This window comes from Etheostoma spectabile, chromosome 22, assembly GCF_008692095.1.
Source record: "Etheostoma spectabile isolate EspeVRDwgs_2016 chromosome 22, UIUC_Espe_1.0, whole genome shotgun sequence".
Lineage (NCBI taxonomy): Eukaryota > Metazoa > Chordata > Actinopteri > Perciformes > Percidae > Etheostoma > Etheostoma spectabile.
In genome coordinates this window covers 1,079,038-1,094,996 of record NC_045754.1, presented here as the reverse complement: position 1 = coordinate 1,094,996, position 15,959 = coordinate 1,079,038, and the positions used below count along the sequence as shown (strand labels likewise).

The window sequence follows — 15,959 nt, the reverse complement described above, 5'->3', positions numbered from 1 at the left end:
CCAACACTGAAACATCTTCCTGGGCTTCACTAAGAACAAACAGAACTCCTCACTGATGGCTAAATGAAGAACAGTGTCAGCATGGTATGGATCCTAACATTAGAAGTGTTATGGGACATAATAGGAGGAGGACCCAAAAGCAGAGGCGGGGCAGGCAGGTAGAACTCAAAAACGTGTTTATTACAATCCAAGGAAAACACAGGAAAGGCAAAGTCCAAAAAACAGGTAATCCAAGGAACAAAAAAAACAAAAAACAGAGCAGGGCTGGTTCCAGGGGAATACTCACAGGAAACAAAAAAACGAATGGACGGAACGGGAAAACTCCGGGAGCGTGGACACATGTAGCACAAGGGGCTGGGGGACAAACAAAGGGTGCACCCAAAAGAAAGGGAACCAGGGGTTAAATAAAAAGGGGTTACAGGGGTTAAGGGGGAACATTTGACTTCATAAATCAATTGGGGGGGCTAGACATCAAAAAAAAGTAAAGTTGCAAAAAAACAAAAGGAAGCTACTACCAAAAAAAAGCAAAAGCAAAAACCCCAGGGAAACATAGACAAATCTAGACCCCAAACTAGGTAGAAAACCGGAGAAAAACGGGGGGCCCCGGGGGAAAAAAACCCCAAACAAAAACCCCAAACCCCACAAAAAGAAGACTTTTTTAAAAGACATACCTGATAATACCATGTTTTACACTAAAAAGGGAAAAACTTGGGGGGGGGCAAACAGATCAAAATACTGTGATATAATGAAAAATTACAAGAAAACGTTTGAAATTATAAAAATAACAACTGTTTTTTATGTTTTTCCAAACCATCCCCCCCCCCTTCGCCAATTTTACTAGCTCTCATAAATGGTGGTTCTAAAAAACATAGAAAAATACCACATTTTCAAAGAAGCTACTCTTTAATATAAAAGTTCCCAAATTTCAAACTTAAAACAGATCATATAATCAAAATAAGACTTGGCCCCAAAAAATTACTTTAATACTAAAAATGTGTAATTTTTCAATTCTTCCCCAACAGCGGAAAATTCCATGACAATCAGGTAAGGGGTTTTCATGAAATTTTTCTCAACTTTTATCCCTTTCGGTGAAAGTGAGCTGTTACAACATCCCTTTGTTACACCATCCCCTCCCCCCTCAGCCCCCAACATTTTTTCCCCAACCAGTACGGGAAGTCTCGTTCCAAATACATGATGCCAAGGCACTTTTTCGTTCTCCACTTTTTATTCTGAAAAAATGTTAACTCTATGTTCCCGATAAGACACGCTATTAGGGTTAATAGGGCAAATAATTTCGTTTGTAGCACCCCAAAAGCTTCTCCAGCTCCGCCTTTTTTTTAGTTTTTGTAAATTTCTTTTGCAGAAAAAGCGCCACCTATAGGCCGAAATAAAAGGCGTGGATCTTTCCAAATGGTTTTTTTTGGATGAAAATTTTTCTTAAACTGCCAGGAAGTAAAAAAAGATTGTTTTGGACTGTGGATGTGGCCTGGCCTGTTGTCACCTAGACCCTGATCAAAAAAGCCAGTGAACTCAACATGGCGTGTGCTTTGTTACCACTACCCGTTAAGGAACCCTTTTGACATTTCCATAAGACTGACCTCGCGTTTTAGCTCGTTGGGAGAGCAACGCCTGAGGTTTTCCCCGACTCAGCGCCGTTGGGGTTTGGGCTCCTACTTGTGGGCCCTTTTTCTGCGGTCTTCCTCTTCCCCCTCCTGTTTTATTCTTCATCTGTCCTTGGAAAAAAAGGGCCCAAAATTTCCCCCCAAAAATTATTTGGAGAAAAAACCCTATACCAATTTCTGTCTTGACCGCAAAAACTTTTTGTGGGTTTTTGGGCTTATTTTTTGGTTTGGCCGAGTCCCCTCCCTCACTGAAATCCCTCCATGAAACTTTCCTTTGGGTTTTGGGTTTCCCCTCCTTTGTCCCTTGTCCCAGAACCCTTAGCCCACCCAAACCTATTCCTAACCGCAAAAAGGGCCCAAATTTCCCGACCAAGCCGGGGTTTAAGAGCTGAAGGGACGACCAACCGTGATATTGAGTAACGAATGACCAAGTTGTCACATAATTTTAAGGGGACCCAGCTGTGTTTATGACGCTGAGGAGACAAACCCGCGCGTGTTTTAACCTAAAGAACGACCAAGCGCGGTTTTTATACCCAAAAGGGGCAACCCAACGCGTTTTATGACCTAAAAGGGAAAACCCAACGCGTGTTATATGACGCTAAGGGACCCAACGCCGTACCGTTTCCTCCGGGGGGCATGTGGACATCGGGAGACTACACTTTTACAAAAAACTGGACTGGGGAGAAAAACTCAAACCCTCTACAGGAAAACAAAACCTCTATTTTCTGAGGGGGCTGAGGTCCCCTTTAAATCGAGGACAATGCTAAAAATGTTTTTGGTCTTTGGGGGCCCTGCTTTCCCCTTTTCTGTTGCTCTGGGGCGCAGGGTAGGGTACGGGCGCCAAAAGCTCAAAAACTGATTCGCAAGGGCCCTGACGTCGTGGGGGGGGGATCTGGACTCTCGGGCGGGTTCCATATAGATCTGTCCCCAAAACTGCCATCCTTTTCCCTGCTCGCCCCATCCTGGTTTTTGCTCAAACACAGGCACTTTCGTGTAGACTCTTTTCCCAAATCCCAGAGCCCACAGGGAAATCTTCCTGCCTGTGGCCATCAAAAATTTTTTTAACTCCTCCCTCTAAGTGTCTGACCACACACACACACTTAAGAGGTTGAAACTGGACAATATTATCTGTATTATCTGTTTTGTGCATAACACTGGCCTGACATGTGTGCAATCTCAAATACCACAATTATTATTTTATTATTATTTAACTTTTCACCTTTTCCCAAATTTCCTTAATATTGAATTATGTAATAATGTATAAACATTCCTTTTGAAAATACCGAAACGTATCCAATTCCCTTATATTTCTTTATTTCTTGTATTTCTCCCTCTATTTATAATTTTGTGCAACTACAACACAGAGTTTCCCTTCGGGATCATAAAGTATTTCTGATTCTGATTCTGATTCTGATGTTTATATGCGCTGAAGGAGACGACCAAGCGTGTGTTAAATGACGCTAAAGGAGACGACCAAGCGCGTGTTATATGACGCTAAAGGAGACAACCAAGCACTTGTTATATGACGCTAAAGGAGACGACCAAGTGTGTTGTATGACACTAAAGGTCTCCTTTAGCGCCAATAACGGAACGGAGTGAGTGTTGCTGATGTGATTGGACTTCAGCTGTCTGTGCCTATAAAACTGTGGGAGTCTTTTGGTCTTGCTTTCTCCCCCTTTGTGATCTCTTTTCTGTAAGCTATACTTGTAGTGCAACCCCTTGCTTTCTGAGGCTTTCTGTCTCTGTTATATATTTATGTACTGTCTGTGTTACACTTGTTACACTGCATTCTATCCATCTTTACTGCTCTCCTTTCCTCTTCTGTCCGCAGCCTAAGAGGCAGCTCAGAGAAATCAGGTGAAGTGTCAGCTTTGATCTTTTGTTAAAGGGTCAGGAGCAGTGGCTGATCCCAACAGCCACGAGTGAACTGTTTAAACAGCTGTTCGGTTGGCATAAGCTTTTTGTAAACCGCCTCTTCTGACAGCAGTGTTGAGAAGGCCTTATAGCCTCTGAAGATATTCAGATGCTTTTTTTTAACCTGCATCCTGTTAAGTACTGAGAAATTTGACAAAATGTCCTCGCCATCATCAACTAGTCCATACGCTGACTGAAGAAGTCAGACATAGTCATGCGGAGAGAAATGAGGCCAGTTTTTCAAAAATGTCCAAAGCAGGAAAAAGCTAATTTCCTGAACATCCTTCTTGCATATTATATAGACCTTTAAAATAAGCCACCAACTTATTGTATCCCCTATTGCTCAAGCTTTGGTCAAATACAAAATACAAAATTTCACTCCCATAATACATAACTGAAATTATGGACAAAACACTGGTCACGAAGTGCCTTAAACCTGCATTCTATCTAAAATTCCAGCGGGGGCGATACATCGTTGAAAAAGGAGGTTGGTTTCTGTAGAAGTCTATGAGAAGTGACCCACTTCCACTTGATTTATTACCTCAGTAAACTTTCTTCATTGACTTATGTGTCTCAATGGCTAGTTTTAACCCTTGTTTGTCTTTCCCGTCAAACGTGAAAAAAACTCTGTTTGGTTTTGCTTTTTTCCAGCAGTTTTGCTCTTTTTATGTTTTTGGTGGGTTTTTTGTATCTTTTTTTATTTTTTTAAATGAAACCGCTTATTTTGATGGCCAAATTTTTTTGACAAAAAAAAAAATTAAAGAAAACCGGTCAAATTTGACCCAAGGACAACAATGAGGGTTTGTCTCTGCAACCAGCATTTCATTTTTTTGAATTTGTCTCATTTATTTAAAAACGGTGATAAAGCAGAGGTGTTTTAGGGCGTTGGCCTGATGTGACTGCCATGAAAATGTGTAATGAACTTTTTTCGTAAATATTTTCCCAAGGGCCACCTGAAAACGGGCTGTTTGAGGCCGACCAACGGCTAAACTCATTATTCTCAATCTTATTCTACTCTTTATAAAAAGCTGTAAATGTAAGGGCTTTAATAGGGTGCGACAGTAAGGGGAGAAATGTTTTATTAGGAATAAAATGAAGAACTTGTAAAATGCAATTATGTCACTATTTTTAAACAACATCCATGAAAGCATTGTGACCAAATATGGATGGTTTTTTGGGCCCTTTTTTTAAAGAACATTTGAATTTTTCTTTCCTTATAGGTTCAAATACTAGCTAACTTAGCCTACACCATGCCTAACAACAACAGCAACAAAGGTACGCCATATAGCTATAATATAATTTAGATTAAAGACCAATATAGAAATCAACATATTGACCATAAGAGAATACAATAATATCTTAACCTTCTGTAATACTTATATTGTCATATTATTATTTTAATGAACAGATAAGAGCAATTAATTTGTGATTTATTGCATATCTGCATAGAATTCTTCTGTTTTTTTGGACAGGACAAGTTACTTTACATATGTGTACTGACTGATCTTTGTGATTACTGGATGATATTAACAGGTCCAGTAATTTGGATCACAAGCAGCCGTTATATTCATTGTTTGGAAGAGAGGAGAGGCAATGGGGGCCAATCTTGGCCTAGCAGCCAACTGGTTTGGCTAGGGTGGACTTCGATGGCACGGACTCCTTCCTTTCTTTGACCGGTCCCTTAGAGGAAGAGCACCCCCGGATTTACTGCTGATTCACTGCGGCGGGAACGCTGGGTCGGAAGAGGGAAACGATCTCGTGTCAGCGATAACAGGATCTGCACTCCCATCCGGGTTTCCCTCAATATCATCGGCTGTCTACATCACCCGAGACGTGTGGAGATCGGCCCATCCGGGTGTCCCGTAATAGGTGAACTGGCTACCTTTGTCCCTTTGGATGCAGGGGTATCGTCATCACACTCAAATGCATTAACAAGCCTCACTGTTTCTTAGGGATAAAGTTCTCTACCACTAAGGGTAATGAAAATTTTTTTAAGAATTTAGCTGAAGGCTTGAAGTCTTATTTCCCTAGGGGTATGCCCGGGTTAAAAAACCTCAACGTCTTTAAACTGAAAAAGTAAAATTTAAATTACTTGGGTTTGTATGTTTCCTTTTGCCATAGTTTAAAACTTTCACATTTGTAGACTAACATGTTCAATATCACTCCTACCCCCCCCCCACCCACCACACACACACCCTTCCTCCCCTCCTGCCCTTATGTATCCCCTACCATCCACCTCCCTGGGCCTTTTTTCTCTTTTTCTTCCCCACGATGAATGTACTAAAAGGGGTAGTATTTTTTATTTATATACTTTTATATTCTTTTGTTGTTTTTTTTCTGACCTGGTTGTACCCAATCCTCAATTTTCAATAAAGCAATACATATTAAACAAATAGTCAATATTTATTATTGAAACACAACACAGGAATGTCATGTGGTTTTATTACTTATGTGGTAATGATATATATTAAAAGTCAGTGGCCTACATAGTGATTATTGATAAAGGAGGTGTCAAGAAACCTTTACATTAGATCTATCTTTGATGTCATTGTGCAGAGACAATTCAATGCAGTTAGTGTCTAACCAGAAGTGCAAAAAAATTCATTGTCAAAATGTGTGATCAAAATTCCTGTCAAAGCAGCCCCGTGGATGTGGTTCAGTTCATCAGGCACTGGCAAGGAGGTGTCGGTGGGCTTTCTCTAAACCTGCTGGTCCGTGTGCATAGAGACCTTTAACGCATCTTGGAGGGGAATGGGGGAGAAGAGTCTGGTTGAGGCAAGATCAGCTTTTTGCGATGCTGTGCGCCTTACTCAAGCATAATTTGCCCTGGATGGCCTTGATGGAGGGGTGTGTGGAAGCCGTGATGCGTTGGGCAGGTTTCCCCCCCCTCTACAGTGCGTTCCGCTCAGAGGCATAGCAGAGCCATACCATACTGTGACACAGTTGTTGAGGACGCTCTTGATGCAGCAACGGTAGAAGTTCACCAGGATCTATTACACCTGTAATAGCAATTATATAATAATAACATAAAAAATAATTCAAGTCACTTAATTTCTTTGGCCTGAGAGGTAGCTGTAAACATGTTAGCTAGAAAAGTATATAATACAGTAAACTACAGACGCTGTCTGAGTTATCTAACTTAACTTTTTTCTCCTTTCTTCAACGTCACTGGCTTAGTTAGAAGCCCACTCACCACGACGAGGTGCAGGCTGAGAGTGAGGACGCTGGACAAGACAACCGTAACAAACGCTGAAACATTTGAACATTTGAGTGTAACACTTGAACAGAACGTACTGTATAATGACAAAAATAACAGTTTAACCTTAAAACTTCATGTCATTTATTGCTAGAATTTGAGTAACGGCAAACAAAAATATGATACTGACAGGTTTTTCTCATGTTCATTTAAAGGTTTCTCACAGCAAGCTGAACATATGTAAAGAGAGGTTTATTCAGCCAATGCTCATGCCCCGTTGATGTGGGGTCTAAGCAAAGCAAGTGTAAACACACATTACTATTGGTGATGGATACATATTTATTTATTCATCCTCTTTCTCACGAGAGCCCGTTACTTTCTCAGTTTCTCGCCTTGCCATGTGATGAAGGCGTATCTAGCAGTACATGGATGTGCCATCTTAACCAAGGTGTGAACAGTATCGTCCTCAACACAGGTCTCAAACATGTGGTTTATCAGCACAGTCACTCAGAACGTGAATTGTAATGGCAGCTGTCACTCCTTTTCCTTGGGGAAGTTTTCCTCCCCTGGTCTTCATAAGTCTTTGAAATCACCTCTCAGAGGTTTTAAACACCTCCACAATGCTTGTTGATGGGTTCTGTAAGCCTCCCCTGTTCTTCAAGGCAATGAAAGCATGCCTGCTGGAATCAGAACTCAGTGAAAAGGGAACAGGGCATGCAAGAGATTTTCTTCATCTTTTTCACCACAAATCCAGCAATGTGATGGATAGCGGCGTCCTTGAACTCGAATATTGAATCGACATAAGGTAAGATTCTGTATTGTGGTCAGAATCCAGAGGGAGTGCTGGTGTGTCATAAAATCGACGATCAATGCCAACACGTTGGTTCCATCTCTAAGGAGACAATTCCCCGTTCCATTTTTCACTTGATGTCTCACTAGGAGGTGCAGTTGAGTTGTTGTTGTAGGCTCTGCATGCCCTAAATAATGAAAAGAAGCTTCAAGATGATCCTGACTGAGTTTGTAAGTGAGGAGATACTTACAAGGTGCATCCTGTGCTCCAACCAGCTCTTTAAAGATGTTTGAAATGCTTCTGGAGCTGGCAACAAATCCAATGGGACCCGTTTTCTAGGCCCTGCCTAAAGATCTGGTCTCCCAGAGCTATCTCTGAGCTGCAGAAGGACATTTTCAGCTCTCTCCAACAGACTCCACATGTGAAGTTTATTACAACTTCTCAAAGGAGCTTTGGAAACCTTTTCCACAGGGTTCCTGCTATTGAGACTATCAATAGCTAAATCGATATTCCTCAGAAATTCAACGGTTTCTTCAGAACCATGAAACTGAGACAAGTTTCATTTCCTTGTTGCAGAATTCAAGGGCATCTGCAACGCTGCTGCTGAAAACTTGAGCAGCAAGATTTACCTTCATCTTTGTATTTCTCCACAGGATATGTGCCATCTTCAGCTTATTACCCAGCCTCAAGCCCTCAGTCTCCTGTTTGTTTGTTGAGGTCTTCTAGGTATTGACACCTAACGTAGCTCAGCATGAATTCTTTCAGGAAGACCTAAAATTTAATCATTGCACTTCTAAATCAATTCAGCTGTTATCCTAATAAATATACTTTCTGTTGTATATAACTAGTCTCTCCTGATTTAAAAAGATCTCAGCGTAAATTCTTTCAAAAAGACCTGATTTAATCAATGCTCTCTTCCTAAATAGAATCAGCTGGTGGAGGTGTTTACTAGGCGCTCCCTCTGCCTCTCTCGCTCTCTCTCTCTCTCTCTCTCACTCTCTCTCTCTCTCTCTCCCCCGCTCCGTCAGTCAATCAGGTCTGTGGATCTGTTCCGCTAACGTTTAGGGTTTCTTCAGCTTCAGGTTTGTTTTTAACTTCGGTTTGTAGTACTTACATAGTAACCCGTAGATTTCTGGTGAACGTGGGGTTTGTAGTACTTACATAGTAACCAGTAGATTTCTGGTGAACGTGGGGTTTGTAGTCCTTACATAGTAACCAGTAGATTTCTGGTGAACGTGGGTTTCAGACATGCTGCTTGGTTTAAATGCAACTCCCGTTGCGTCTCTGCCATCGGAGATTTTTTTATTTTTACTGTCAGCTGCCCCCCACCCCCTCTCTCTCTGTGTCTCTCTCTTACTCACACACACACACACACACACACACACCACACACACCACACACACATATACCTTGTCTGGAAATAAAAGAAATTAAAAAAATAAAAAAGAACCAAAAACAAAAAAAATCACACTGATCATAAAAAAGAAAAAGTTAAAAAAATAAAGTTATATTGAGTATGAAAACTCTTGTTCACTACATTTTACTTCATAATTGCAACCGCATGTGTTGTATTCATTGCTGCAAAACGTTCTGTATATAGTTTGTTTGTTACCATGACAACACCATTGATCTGAAGCTCGATGCTGTCATGTAAATAGTTTTCAAATCAGCAATAAATATAACAATTTTTGATTAACTCATATCAATTGCCTGCTTAAATAACATACCGGTTAAAGCCCCGCACATTTCAAGAGAACCCGACCCACTTCCGGATTAAATCTGACCACTTCCGGGTTAGGCCCCGCCCAGTCCGAGCACGGATACGGATACAGATAATTCATGTGGTAAACAGATACAGATAATGCTGTACTCGCTAATCCCTAGTGTTTACCCTCCTGCTTAACCAATCAGAATCATACACAAATTGCAAGGGCCAATCACAGAGTCACAACCAAATCTGTTTCTCCCTGTGCTATTCAGCTGCAGGCAAAGAGTGCAATGTTAACTTTGCCTTTTCACAGCTTGTGTCTCATGGTAGTATCAGCTAATTTCTTTCATAGAAGGAAACAGAAAATTCTCTTGTATTGTTCCTGTCAAGCAGTTGTTCAGCTGCGCTGGTATGTACATGGATGCTAACGGTAGCATCCAGCTTTACTTGCCTCCACCTTGGTGTCGTGATTCACTTTGCAGAAGTTTACTTGCCACCGGCCTGAGATGCAGAGATTTAGCTGTCCTATTTTGCAGACATTATTTTTCTCAGGGTTTGTTTGTTATGTTTTCTAATTGTGTTTAACATTTTCTTGCATTTTATTTGTGTTGGTTTCTTTTGCAGGTATTAATATTGTTTTTCTGTTGCAGGCATTGCATCGTAGGGAACTCTCGATTAACTCTCCCTCTGATGCGGAGGACAAATATACTGGTCAATCAAGCCCTACGAGACCGGTCAGTTAGCTAAACTTCAGGCATGCATTACAGATTTATAAATCCTGGATGACCTTCAGATTTTGATGTTAAACCCAAACATTATTACAACACCGCCGAACTTCATTATCTAAAGTTGCCATGGTTGGTATTGCACTGACACTAGCCTACAGTCAGAAATCTGGGAGGTATTTGGATCAGGGTATATCCTTCTACGCCCTTCTAAAACAAACTCAAGAACAGCCTTTTTCTTCATGACATTGCAAATTTGGACTATCCTGTGTCAACATGATGCTGAAAACTGGTCATGCATTCGTTGCTTCTAGGCTGGACTATCAGGTTGCTCAAAAGTCTGTCCAGCTGATCCAGAATGCTCCAGCGCGGGTTCTGACGAGACCTAAGAACAGAGATCATATTTCTACTGTATTTGTTACACTAAGGAACAGACAGACTCAAACGCATGGCTCACGAACAAAAATAAAAACAAATTTATTGGAGCTGAGAGGAGAGGGGAAGTGGGGAAGCAGACACCAGGGATAGGGATGCAGAGACGGGGAAGCTTGGCGAATCTCGAGGGTGTGGATACAATAGGGAAGCGTGGGAGAGCCAGGAGCGAGGAGTCGAGGGGAAGACACTGGGACTGGACGATGAGACGGAGACATGAGGAAAAACAAAACACAGCAGGAACAAAACAGGGCAGGCCGACAGAAAACTCAGAAAAATAGAAAAGAAAACAAATAGTCACTGTCAGTCGCACCCCAACTATAACAGTATTAACTTCTCTGCATTGGTTTCCCGTTAAATCTTGGATTGAAAATCTTTTCTCCTGACCTACAAAGCTGGATGGTCTAGCACTAACATATCTAGAAGAGCGCTTAGTCTAGTAGAGGCTTATTGTCCCCCTAGAACTCTACAATCCCAGAATTCAGAGCTGCCTGTGGTTCCTAGTGTCTGTAGGTTGGGAGCCAGAGCATTTGGCTATCAGGATCCTCTCCTGTGGAACCTGCACCCAAGTTGGGTTTGGGGGGCGGAAACCGTCACCACATTTAAGAATAATTTTGTAAACCCTTTTCTTTGATAAAGCTTATAGTTAGGGAGTAAGGCGTTGCAGCGTACGCCTAACAGCCCCACCTGCTTCTCTTCATAGTCGTCAGATTCATCTACTATATAATTATTAATATCAAAAGGTCTGGAGAGAGTTCTAGACTGATTGGGCTCCTCTCCTTAACCTGTCTCTCCTAGTAATGCTGTTATAGTTCTAGACTGCCAGGGGATTTCCTTTCCTTCCTTCTTTTGACACACTTTTCTTATTCTTTGTATATATTCGTCCCTTTGTCAAGTACATCCTCGCTAATCAACGATCCCTACAGCCTTAGTTCTGGTAAGCTCGCATATAACCGGTGTGCTGTTGCGTGGCAAAGGTCTCACTTCTGTGGAGTTGACATGTTCTTATGACCTTTTATTATGATTTTAGTGATGTTAATCTTGTGGCGCTCAATGATCGCCTTAAATAGCTGTTATTCAGTTGAAAATTATCATAATGTCAAATATATATTTTAATAATACATAGAGTATTACTAAAATAAAGTGTACATTATTATTATATAGTGATGTTAATAATAGTGTTATGTTAATTGTAGTGTTAATATTATATTACTCTTGGTTTAAAAACAAACAAAAAACAAACTGACAGTTATGTTCTGGTAATGACCCAAGTTGTCATTTTGGCTAGTTACCGTGTTTATGCTGGCTTGAGTGCATGCTGGCTGGGTTTGCCAACCGAGTTGCCATACCGGCAGAGTTGCCGTGTTATGGTAGTTTGAGTGCTTGCTGGCTATTATGCCGGCTAAGTTGCTATACCGGCAGAGTTGACGTGTAATGCTAGCTTGAGTGCTCGCTGTCTGTTAAGCTGGCCGAGTTGGAAATGCCGGCCCAAATTGGAGTTGCCATGAGGCGCCAATGCCTGAAATACGAGGTGTATTTCACAAGCTTTTTTGGGGGACGGGTCACTGCTTTTGTTTTCTATTTACAGAGCCATGTCCGGCCTGGGTTGTCGATGTTGGGTTGGATTGCCGTTGCCGGCACGAGTTGCTGATGCCAGCTTGGTTGTGGATGCTGGCTTGAGTTGCTGATGACCAAATACAGGCAGAATTTCGCATGCTGTTGTGGGGACGGATCACTGCATTTGTTTTCTGTTTACAGATCCTTGCCCTGCCTGGGTTGCCGATGCCGGCTTGAGTAGCTGATGCTGGCTTGGGTTGCCGATGACAAAATACGGGGAGTATTTTCCATGCTATTTTGGGAACAATCACTGCATTTTGTTTTTAATTTACAGATCAATGGAGGTGTCAATGTCTTACATTTTTTTGAAGCTGCTGCAACATAGGATCTTGTGCCTGAGAAGGACCATACCAGCAAGGTTACTACCATGTTATTAATTTCTGAGCAAGGGGTACTTCTTTTGTATATTTATGTTTGTTTATACAGAATGTATGAATACATAACTACTACAAAGAACTACCACAAACTTCTATTTTTTGGGACTGTTATTGCCACTCTTCATTCTTACCCCAACTTGCCCGTCAGACACCGCCTACCAAGAGCCTGGGTCTGACCGAGGTTTCTGCTTAAAAGGAAGTTTTTCCTCGCCACTGTCGCACTGTTGCTTGCTCTGGAGGGAACTACTAGAACTGTTGGGTCCTTGTAAATTCTGGAGTGTGGTCTAGGCCGACTCTATCTGTAAAGTGTCTTGAGATAACTCTTGTTATGAATAAATAAAATTGAATTGAATTGAATCGATATGTGCTTTTATAGTGCAAACCTATGTTCAACATAGGTTTGCACTATAGCGAGGTAGCTAAGATACTTGACAGTAGTAGCAAGCTGCTGTTATTAGCAACGTATGCACTAACTAAATGGACATTGTTGCATTGGTAGCATCCAATAAACTTTTAAGACAGTTAACTAAACTTAAAGTTAAGTTACCTGTTTTGAAGTCATTTTTATCTAGAAATCTATGGGGCGCTGTTTGTAAAGCTGCTCACGCTGAAAATAACAGCAACATTTTGTCACATTTAGCTTTAAATAATGTTTAAAAAACTGGTATAAAATTTTGAGGGTCACTTTCTTGCACATTTACAACAATATTTGTCAACTTAGAAATATTTTAAATAGTTAAATCCAAATATTAAATGTTACACCTAAATGTTAAATGTTAAATCTAAATGCTAAATCTAAATGTTAAATCTAAATCTAAATGTTAAATCTAAATCTAAATGTTAAATCTAAATCTAAACCTAAATGTTAAATCTAATATTAAATTTAAATCTAAATGTTAAATCTAAATCTAAATCTAAATGTTAAATCTAAATCTAAATGTTAAATCTAAATCTAAATCTAAATGTTAAGTCTAAATATTAAATCTAAATGTTAAATCTAAATCTAAATGTTAAATCTAAATGTTAAATCTAAATCTAAATGTTTTGGGCGAAACTAAATATTTAGCTAATATGCAAATGAAATGCCGGTAACCGGAAGTAACAAAATAAAAGCTCGAGGAGTTCAGTGTATGTTTATATTATCAAATAACGAATAAAAATCATCTCATCCGGGGATATGGACTCTTGAACTTCAATAAACGTGATAATTAAATAATAAACAGTTGGAGAAACTGTATTTGAAGAGTACTTTGAGTTTTTAGTGTCACTTTTATGAATGGTGCTGGACTTATGACCTGTAGCCACTATAGCCGGTCACGGGGGGGGGGCTCACTTTGACTGATCTGTCATGTTCGCTTGCATTAAGGCCAGCTAGAGCCTATCCCCGCCCGCCCCCGACAAGCTACGGTAAGCTACTGTCGGCCACGGTCACACTGTGAAATGTCCAACAAATCCGCGTTAACAGAGAACATCGGCAGAGTCGTCCCGGTGGCTGTACAAACTTATTCTACATCGACAGCAACAGCCTCAGGGCCACCGCAGGCCACCTCGGTAAGCATGTTTTCCAAATCACGGAGCTAGCAGTGGATTGTTGTCAAGGCTAACTTAACTAAACTAGCTAACGGTAGCTAGCCAGTAGAGATTTGCTACTACCTTGACAACAATCCAATGCATCCTGCATTTGCATCCATTCAGATTCATTTTAGACCTCTGTTCTTGAGTTAATGGCTTTTAACACACACACACACACACACACACTCACACTCACACTCTAATGCTTTTCTTGAGGTAGCCCACTGCAACATTCCGATGGGGTTTTCAATATAAATAAAATGTGTATTTTAGATATTTTTCCACCCAAATATAACCTAACGTTACCTTTTGTACAGCTTTCAAGATGTTGCAATATAATGTAAAAGCAATGTAAACATAATGGTTGATAGTAGTAGTGTGTGTGTGTGTGTGTCTGTGTGTGTGGGTCAGTGAGATAAAGAGGGGGGACACAAGATGTTAGGGCCTAATCACACCGCAAGCGTGTCATGTGTATTCTGTCTGTGTTATGTGGCTACTGCTTTGTGTTTTTTGTTCTTCCAACATGCTTACATGTCATGTGAAAAATAGGCACTGGTCCTATCTCTAGAGCCACGCCTGAGACATGCATGTCACACAATGAAGCACCCAATGGCCATATGGTGGTTGCTGTCTTAAACAAAGTGGTTGTTGCTTGGTGATTGAGATGGTTGCTAGGGTAGATATGGTGCTTAATAAAGCGTGATGACCTATGACACAAGTGTAAACAAAACAATAGTTATTGTGACAGGCCTACAAGTTTCCATCTGTACAGAATAACTGAGTTTTATTTTGTTTATTCTTTTTAAGGGACAGAACCAGCTATTTTTACAGTGGCATCCTTGCCCTTTATGGTACGTATTTCATATCATATTTGACAACAATTCAGTCATTTAGGACAAGTGTTTTCAGTGTGAACAAGAGCGTCTAGTATTGCCGTCAAAGTCACATTTTTAATCAAAGTTTGTAAACTGTAAAACCATTACATCTAACAATGCATACTGCATAGGCTACATTAAAACCTAATTTTAAAATACTTGTCTGGATGATCAGTTATACATTTGTCTGTTGTGTGACCCTCAGGACACTCAGAATGTATCTTTATTCTTGCTTTTCAACATCGTCAAAGCTACAATATATTTATACATATATATATATTATATATTGTATAGGCATGTTATGCCCAATTCTTTGGACAGGGGAATTAAAAGAGCAGAATGGAGAAAAGACCCTTACAATACACATGTATACTTTTATTTATGTTTTCAGTGGTAAAAGGTGGAGGTCATCGTGGACCAAGGTGGAGAATAAACTGTACATAAAAAAATAAATGATAATAATCATCTTTATCTACACTTGGTCTTTATGTCCTCTTTTTTGCTCTGCCAATGTCATGACCTACATTCAGGAGAGGGAGTTGTTCACAGACTACATTTTAAAAGCTATTTTGATGAACTCACACTGAGGTGGAAAAAGATTGCTCTATTAGTGTATCCGGAATAAATCATTATTATTATGTAGGTTGGCTGCTTGACATAATTGTTGCTGTTGCAGATCTTTTAGCTCTCTGTTCTTCAATCTTTGTTGTGAAGGCATACTCAAGCAAACAAGACTAACAGTAGGCTATAACTGGTTTTTAACAATTACTTTGTCGCTTTTTCCAATTTTTTTGATGTTTTTTGTCAATTTTTCCGATTTGGTTGGTCACTTTTTCAGCGTTTAAAAAAAGAATGTTTTAGTTTTTTCCTGCGTTTTTGTAGTTTTTTTTCAACACTTCTTATTTTCTTCAACAGTCTTTTGTCATAGTTCTGATATAGAAAGTTTTTGTAAACGAGTCAATTTCACCCGAGGACAACAGGAGGGTTAAATGCCATGTTAACTCATCAGCTCATAACAATATAAAGCAACTTTCACGTTCACTAACGTCACATCTGATTGTTGGTTGAAAGCTCCCATTATATTTTGACTGTAAACAACGTAGAACCTAGCATGATTCAAGAGCCCAAAAC

At 40.2% G+C, this 15,959-nt stretch overlaps 1 long non-coding RNA gene across 1 annotated transcript; it reads left to right on the top strand.

Annotated features, from left to right (window-relative positions):
- Positions 1-14,725: 14,725 nt before the first annotated feature.
- LOC116672280 (uncharacterized) lies at positions 14,726-15,299 on the top strand. Its single transcript, XR_004327520.1, has 2 exons — positions 14,726-14,804; positions 15,220-15,299. It is a non-coding gene; the product is annotated as an uncharacterized LOC116672280 (long non-coding RNA).
- The last annotated feature ends 660 nt before the right edge of the window (positions 15,300-15,959 follow it).